Here is a 6,594-nt window from a genome sequence, read left to right on the forward strand (position 1 = left end):
ACTGAAATCCGAAACACAAGGGAAAAGAGGGAAACCGCGGCAAAGCAGCCGAAAATCAAAGACCTTGGCTGCAACCTGCAATTATGCGACAGCAGCCAGGACAACTGCCTGCCGGATCCGTTTTGGGAAAGGGGAAATGGAATGGGAATGGGTGTTGAATGGGTGTGAATGGGAGGGGAATGGGAGGGGAATGGGAAAGGGTGCTCTTCATGAAATCCGAGGCAATATCAAAAAGCAGCAGAGTGTTTTAGGGGCTGACTCCGGATGGCTCACACTCAAGGCCCTATGCAAAGGAAGTGCCTGGGGAGGAGTTGGTAGTGTCCCAGCTCTACCACAATACGGTACAGATACCTACAGAAATAATCGCACGAATAACTCTCGACGAGCGACACTCCAGTGGAGGGGGTGCAAGTAGAACGCCATCGAATCGAGGAGAAAAAAAACCAACCGAATCCTTTGCAAACCGAATGCCGCACAACTCTACGGTTTCAATTATCAAAGCCGGGCGACGACGGTGACAAAGCGAAAAGGTCGCCTTTGTTTGCTTTTGCCCGTATACCGAAATAAAGGCGATTAGCATTTCTAAGCCCTAGATTACCTGAAGTAGTTTATACAGCCCCGATGCCTCCGCCGCCATCGTCTTCGATAACAAGATTGCCCGGCTTTGTTTGCTTGTTTGTGACGATTTTGGCAGCGTTCGCAACCCTCCCGAAGATTTCATCTAACGCCTGACTGCACTTCCCTCGTCGGCATCCGTAATTCATGCCTCAGTTGCGTTCTGTTCGGAACCGCAAATTCCCAAGCTCGATTGATCCGAAGCCAACTCGCTGCCTGCCGGGGAATGAGCAGTTGTCCTTCCGCCAGGACCTCCACTTACATAACTCAGCGCAGCCCAGTGCCCCTCAATGCATACATGCGGCTTGGTCGCAGCTTAAGTCTCATCACTTATTCGATGATTTATTCAAAGGAAAGTCCATAATTGCATTTCGTTTAATTTACTGTTCCGGTTTCTTTCGGTTAATGTGAAATTGAAGTGGATTATTTTATGTAGGGGAATCAAAACTATACAAGCGGCCTCTATATCTTTTAACGGACTTATCGTTTGATCGTTCAATTGATATTCCAGTTTCTCACGAAAAAAGTGGAAGGTTTATTGTACACTTTAGACATACAAACAAAACCAAAGTATGTTTAAATCACCCTGCCCTGTGCCCATCTTGTTAATTTTCGACAATTTCCAATTGATTTAGTTTAGGGCTTTTTAGGCCCGGAACTTTTCTTATATTTTCAAGCTTAATGTTTAAGTGTCAAATAATAAAATCATTCTTCTTAAGCTTTAACAAGGCTTGAAAGATATGAAATTCTTATCTTGCATGGAGATAAAGGCATCTTATTTTGAATGTTAGAGGCAGGAAGTTAATTAAAAAAATCTCCTTTGAAGTTTTCCCTTTATCATTGCCAAATCAAGTACAGCGGCCGACATGAGTGATAGTCCCACCTCGAATTAGGCCCTTCTCCCGCGATTCGCTTTGGCTTAAGAAGTTGCCAAACTGCAGGCATAATTCTGTCGGTAATTTCACACGTCCACTCTCCCTGTGAATCTTCCTGGGTCCGCAGCCGTAAGCCAACTGGTGGCTACGTCCTAATTTACTCGAGACTCCTCCTTCGATTCCTCCGACATCCGACAAGGAGGCTTTATTCGCAGGAAAAAATTAACGCAGACACAAATTATATCTGGCGCTGATTAATCACTTAACAAGCCTTGTACTCCGCGGATATTACCCACACACACACTTGAATTCGCACTCGATCCGGCCCACGTTCGGCTTGACCTCCGCCAGAAAAGTGGAGCAGGTTCAACGGTAAGGGGGGAGCTAAATAAAATGCCACGTCAATTTCATGCAAAGGTGCGCAGTCGTAAATTCAACTGGACGCGTAAATCCTGCGCGCAAATGTTTCAAGTTCGCGCCGACGACGCGATCGCCAATTCAAATCACACAGGAAAGAAATTTGTGCTGTTAAACAAAAATGAGGGTCGTGCATTATTGCGTTTTTATGATAGCAACCAAAAAAAAATATATTATTTTATGTTACTACATAGCTGCTATTATAATATTTTATTAATCAGGCAGCTAATCAGCCATTTGTTTCGTTTTAATTTTGAGTGATAATTGTTACATTATAAAGTGTAATTTAATTTCTCTATTTAAATGTATACAACAATGGTTTATACTATTTTCCTTATGGTTTAAAAGTCAAAATTGAAGTTATTTCTTTGCAAAATGAGCAGTCAAATACTTGTCTTATAAATTTTATGAATATTGTATGGTTTGTTTTAATTAAAATAATATAAACTAAATACTAAAATACGGAAATCAGAAAGAATTCATGTGGTTTAAAAGTATTGCCTTTTAAATTTCTTGGTCACTATAATTTCAGACATAGTTTTGAGTTTTGTCTGCACGACTGTTTTTTTTTAAATTTTTTTTCTATATATCTTAACCAAAAAAAGTAAATCTAATATGTAAGAAACTTTTTTTTGAGTGAATTTCGCTTCAGCTGAGCTCGGCTCATTTTGAACCGATCCAGTCCGGACCATTGCTGTCCAATTGTATTTATTTAGGGCTCGCTCAACTGCCTTTTGCCAGGCATTCTGGCTTGTCAGCTTGGCTGGCCGCGCTAAAATTTAAATTCATACACGATCGTTGGCCCCAAAAAGACTAATGAGCACAATTATGCATTATTGCAGCTCGTTGCATCGAAAATGAACTTTAACAAGCCTCGGCGAACACTTGATGCGCTCTGAGCCGGGCCAGGAGTTGAGTTGCGGGCACAAGAGGAGTCGTGTCTGGCAGTTCGAGCTGGGTAAGTCGCAGAAAACTAGTTTTTCGCGGTTGTCGGTTCGTGTTGTGTTTTTTGGCAAGCCTGGGATTGGCTTAGGTTGTTAGCACCGCTCGAACAGAGGGTCTCCTCTGCATTTTTCAGAGCTCAGAAGACTGCCGAAGTCGGAGGAAGTCCTGCGATAAGGTCAGCAGACAAGGAGACAATTGCACATGACACTTGCCGGGGCACTAATCCGATTAAGAGTCAAGAATAATGCCTAAATTTGTGCTTCGGTGAGTACTTTGGGTAAATGGATTGGTATAAGCCTTGAGGGAAAGGAAAGTTGCAGCCTAACGTATCCACTCTAAGCTGCAAAATGCTTAACAGCAGTTGTTTTATTATGTAATCAGTTATAACGATAATATTATTATTGAAACTTTGATTTAAGAACGCAATTTAAAGACAAAGAAACATTTTTCGGAAAAAATTAAAAAAAAATTTTACGGCTTTTCATTCTTATAATTTTTAAATATTTTACTAAAACAAAGCTAATTTAATCCACTTACTAGAGCAAATACATCAATAAACAATTAATTAATTAATTAAATAATTATAATAAAGTGAATCATTAAAGCATTCACCTTAACCAAATACGTCAAAAAGTGTTTACAAGTTGGTTAATTTAAATGGTTAAATATTTGTTTGGAATTTGGAAATAATCTAGGAGCTATTGGGCATATCAAATTTATAATTGTAGTTTTACCTTTTTGGCATTTGTTGCAAATTGAACGCCTAATTGGCAAAATCTGCCCTTTGATTAAAGCTTATGATGACTCGAATTATCCGCACTGTAGCGGCTGAGTCATGACTCTTGTCGGATTGTCATTCAAACCAGCGCTTTCTCTCCTTTGCCCACTTCAGAGTTCAACTGCGGCCAGTTGCCAAAACTGTAGCAGTCAAAACAGATCGCCGGGATTGGCAACACACAACACACAACAGGCAACATGGCCTGCGTCTGGGCTGACAAATAAGGCTGTGAGGCGGCCAGGAAATTCACTTTTTGCTCTTTCGCTTTTTCCTGGTCGCCTCTTGCGTGCGCATAAAATTCAAATCAATGACAAGACGTCGAGAACGACGACGACGACGACGACGACGACAACTTTGCCGGCCACATTTGCGTTTCATTGCCAAAACGCCAATTTGGCCAGAAGAGACGAAGAAGCGGAGGACGTTGCCAGCGGAATGCTGTTGCGGTGCTGTCCTGGCTTTTTATGGCTTATAGATATTGTCTCAAGATGTCTGCGGCGGATAATCTTGTTATCGCGTCTCGTTGCATTTAATTGAGGCAACTCCAAACTCCAAACGAAGACGAAGAAAACTCCCGAAGCCAAAGTTTTTCGAGTTTGCTTCCCAGCGAGAATTAAAAAGAATTAATTGGTATATCAAAGCATTTGAATTTTAATGTGTTTTGCGTGGTCAGCGGTTCGAGTTGGCTGGTCCCCTCATTTTTTTTTTATAATTTTGCCTAGTACGGCCCGCCCTCTTCGAGGAAAGAGGCGTGGCCCTCATTTCCATTCAATTGCACTTGAACGTCCATTCCATTTCCGCCTTTTCCATTTAATTTGTTTTCCTTTTCATCCCGGTCCTTGGGAAAAGGGACAGGTTGGCAGGGGGGATCACGCAGCTGCCGTTGACATTTGGCATATCCATTCGAACAGAATTCTAAGCATATCAAAATGTTATTCAATACTTTTGCCCTGCATTCCTTGAATGCTTTGTAGTAGTAGGCTCCCCCTTCTTGGCCGTATTCTAATTTACCTCCGCAAAGGAACCCCGGGCACAGGCAGAAAAAAATGTCGCATAAAATTACAAAAGACAAAAGGTCGATTGTCGGTCCGAAACGCTTTAATAGAAATCTACGCCCGTATTTTCGCTTAACAGAATTTGCAGCCATTTGGGCCTGTTCTTTGGCTCGGATACACGCTTTTTGCACTTCGCTCTATTTTCGGGCCGGGTTTCTTTTGTCTAGCTCTTTGTGATTCCATTTGCCAGTGCCCCATCGAGATACCCCGAGCAGTTCCATATGCAGATTGAATTACACCGCAGGCCGCCATCGTCTCTCTAATTGTCAGTTCAAAATGGGAAATGAACCAGTTAGAATAATTTGCAGTTGTTCTGGATTAATGCTCTCAGGGGCGGAACATCGACGGTTGGGGGGATCCACGCCCCCGGCTAGAAATATCATTCTTTCTAGATGGGCGTGGTTTTGGTCTTGTTCAACCTCGATTGGGGTTGTTTAGGCCTGTTATATAGGAAGTTAAGCTCGAGAGAGACGAATATATCAATAGAGATAAGCTACAGCCATCCCTTTTCAGCCTAATGTACCTAAGTGTCTGCAAAGGGACTGGAAAAACTACTCAGCCCACTCTAAATACAAAACGGAATTATCCAACTGCCAGGGGCCATCAACAACTAAACGATCTTTTATTACTTAAAATTTCTGCTGCCATGCCGTCGCTCCAATCTCGTTTCAAGAGCCCCGCCAAAAAGCCACCAAAACTTAATAATATTAAAAGAATCTGCAAATGACGCGCAAATGTTTCAACACTCTCGGCATCAGCTCCGAACCACCATCTCCTGCTGTAAGCCGCCGCAATGCCAAAGCAAGAAAAATGTAATAATAATAAAAAAGAAAATTATTGCACTTCACATTCACAGTCATCGGACAGTGCCATCTTTTGCCCAGGGCCATTCCATCCCATCCTCTCCTGCGCTTCGCATTGCGCAACAGCCAGCCCAAGAAGACCCGTCGATCGTGGATGAAGCTTTAGGTTCCTGGTTTCAGCTTCGAGGACCGAGGATCGAGGATCGACAGCCGGCTGGTCCGCCACTCGTTCTAACAAGAAGGTGATATAAGTGGTTCGATTGCCGCAGCCATGGCACACTGGACAAGACCTTTAATATTTAGTTCCTGTCCATTAGTTGCAGCAATTGTATAGTTTTCAAGTAAAATTCTAAAACAAAAAATAAAATTGTTTTACTTAGATAGTCACCACTAAAGAAATCTTCGTTGAAAACATTCCCAAATTTGGTTGAGGCATAAAAACTTTTTAAGATTTAAGATTGAAGTTTAAAAGGCAAACCAAAAAATATAAGCAGCAACAAAGTCTAAGTCTCTGTTTAAGTTTAGCCTCCGTCGAAAAACCTATACAACAATTTAAGTAAATGTATACAATATATTTTGGATAAAGTTTAGGTGAGATACATGAACATTTTATATTGTGTTATAAACCAAGAAATAACAGATAGCAATGAGATTAGTCGTTTCTGACTACTTTATATAAACTCATAACTTCGCTTTGCTCAAAGCTCTTTACTTTTAATAAATATCCGAATAAAATTGAAATAGTTTTTGACGGTTTATGATTCTTAAAGAATCAACAAAAAACGCTAGAATATTAGAAAAACAATTAAAAACAGCAGAATATAACGATCCTTTGAACCTTATAAATGTATAAAGCTTTTCTATGGGCCCTATAGTTATTTGATTTTTGAAACCTGTCTTCCAAATTTAAAGAGAATTATAACCATTAGCTCCACTGTGCCAGTACCTCGGATCCCGGCGCATAGTCGGCGGCGGCGGCGCGTTAGCGCTAATAAGCAATTGCCAAATTACATTCGCGTGAGTAATCTCGCGCCCCGATGCAATCCAACGGGCTGAGGCGGTTAAGACGGTTAAGACGGTTAAGACGGCTGCAGCTGGTGGGCGGA

The 6,594-nt window shown here is 41.6% G+C and overlaps 1 long non-coding RNA gene across 1 annotated transcript; it reads left to right on the forward strand.

Moving 5' to 3' along the window:
- The first annotated feature begins 3,008 nt into the window (after positions 1-3,008).
- LOC128254900 (uncharacterized) lies at positions 3,009-5,769 on the forward strand. The gene is made up of 3 exons (XR_008267586.1): positions 3,009-3,116; positions 5,199-5,465; positions 5,542-5,769. It is a non-coding gene; the product is annotated as an uncharacterized LOC128254900 (long non-coding RNA).
- The last annotated feature ends 825 nt before the right edge of the window (positions 5,770-6,594 follow it).

The sequence above is a fragment of the Drosophila gunungcola genome (genome assembly GCF_025200985.1).
Source record: "Drosophila gunungcola strain Sukarami chromosome 2R unlocalized genomic scaffold, Dgunungcola_SK_2 000006F, whole genome shotgun sequence".
Classification (NCBI taxonomy): Eukaryota; Metazoa; Arthropoda; class Insecta; order Diptera; family Drosophilidae; genus Drosophila; species Drosophila gunungcola.